Source organism: Pyrus communis, chromosome 1 (genome assembly GCF_963583255.1).
Source record: "Pyrus communis chromosome 1, drPyrComm1.1, whole genome shotgun sequence".
In the NCBI taxonomy this organism is placed as follows: Eukaryota; Viridiplantae; Streptophyta; class Magnoliopsida; order Rosales; family Rosaceae; genus Pyrus; species Pyrus communis.
The window spans coordinates 51,921-53,479 of record NC_084803.1 but is presented as its reverse complement, the minus strand read 5'-3'; the positions used below and the strand labels follow the sequence as shown (position 1 = coordinate 53,479).

The 1,559-nt window shown below is 37.7% G+C and overlaps 1 long non-coding RNA gene across 1 annotated transcript; it reads right to left on the bottom strand.

Moving 5' to 3' along the window:
• LOC137712182 (uncharacterized) lies at positions 1 to 965 on the bottom strand. The gene is made up of 2 exons (XR_011065203.1): positions 787 to 965; positions 1 to 391 (listed from the first exon to the last, which is right to left on the bottom strand). It is a non-coding gene; the product is annotated as an uncharacterized lncRNA (long non-coding RNA).
• Between the last annotated feature and the right edge of the window lie 594 nt (positions 966 to 1,559).

Genomic DNA, 1,559 nt, shown 5'->3' with positions numbered 1-1,559 from the left:
AAGAAAACATAGTGACATTTATTCCAAGTGAAGGAAAAAGTTGAGTGGATGTGCCAAATCTGTTTTAAGGAGGGAGGGAATCGATAAACAGAGGTAGAACCTGAAGAATCAAAAGTACTTGGAATACGCTGCAATAGACAAGCAAGGTAGAATCTTGTTATTACTTGTTTTTGGAGGCCTTGCCTTTGGTCTTCTTGGATTTATTGGAATCTTGTAGTTTCTGGTCAGCCAGATGCGTGGGGGTGGCAGCGGATGTGGCAGTGCTTTTAATGCGAGAATAGGTGAATTCTTGGGAGAGCAATCGAGTGATTTCAGCGACCCCAACCCTCGATTTTCCATGTAATAACGTCTTCAAGTTCTCCTCCCAATTACGGTCCTTTATACCGGGACTCTGCACCATTCAGCGTCAACATCCAAAATCAAATTCAATCACTCATTCGGAAGCATATGACTGAAGTGGAGATTATCAAAGTTGAAAATGAAAAACAAAGGAAAATCATCGATGCCTAGGGTTTAGAAACCCATATAACATATACATTAGTGGTACTGGTACTGGTGGTGCAGGTGACATAACAACACTTAAAAATCAGACAAACAAACAAACAACTGTATTATGATAATGCTATGATTGCAAGATATATAAAGGAATATCGCACAAACAAAAATAAATAGGGGAAAAAACCAAAAGCAAATGAACCCTAAAAATATAAATTGATAGAGAATTCCATTTTATAGGATAAATAAAAAAAGGGGAACCGAAATGAAGCCCTAGCCTAACCTGAATACCTGGTGGTTGTAGAGGCCAATGAACTTGGAAATTAAGAGTGCGGTGGGAGAGCGAGAGCGTTCTGGGATCCCGAGAAACTTGCACAAATCTGACTTTGAAGTTTTCGTCTTCACTTTCGCCGCTATTACTTTCGCCTCTGAGAAACCGCCACCCGCCATCAGTGACCGGCTTGCCCTAGCGGCACCGCTACCACCCGCCATCCAAACTCACTCTATCGATCTGAAGTTCTAAACCGCTGCTGCTCCTGCTTTATCAAACTATCTACTGGGTTGTAATTTTTGAGAAAATGGGGGATTGACGAGGATAATAATTGGGTATGACTACTCAGACTCAATTTTTTGTTCGGCCCAATTAAAAAATGTTGTGTTTTTTTGTTTGTATAAATCTAAGAAAAATGAATAGCATGTCTATTATTTTTAAAACAATAAAACATGTATTAAATTTAGTGGACAAAATCAAAAGATGAATACTTAGTATTATCCAGTTGATAATGCCTGAATTTCGATCTACTATTTAGTTCTTGAACAAAAAAATCGAGTATTGATTCTTAAATTTGTCTGAATGTGAAATATTTCTATTTTGTCCTTTAAAACTCTCTTCTCAGTAATGCAAGTGTGATCAACTTTTTAAGTCATTAAAGATGGAAACCAAACATCAACCGCCACATTTACATAGTATATAAAATATGATCTAAAATAATGGGCTGACAATTCTAACGGTGTACATACGTTATAATGAACTCAGAAGAAACCACACATGTTTGCGTACCGTC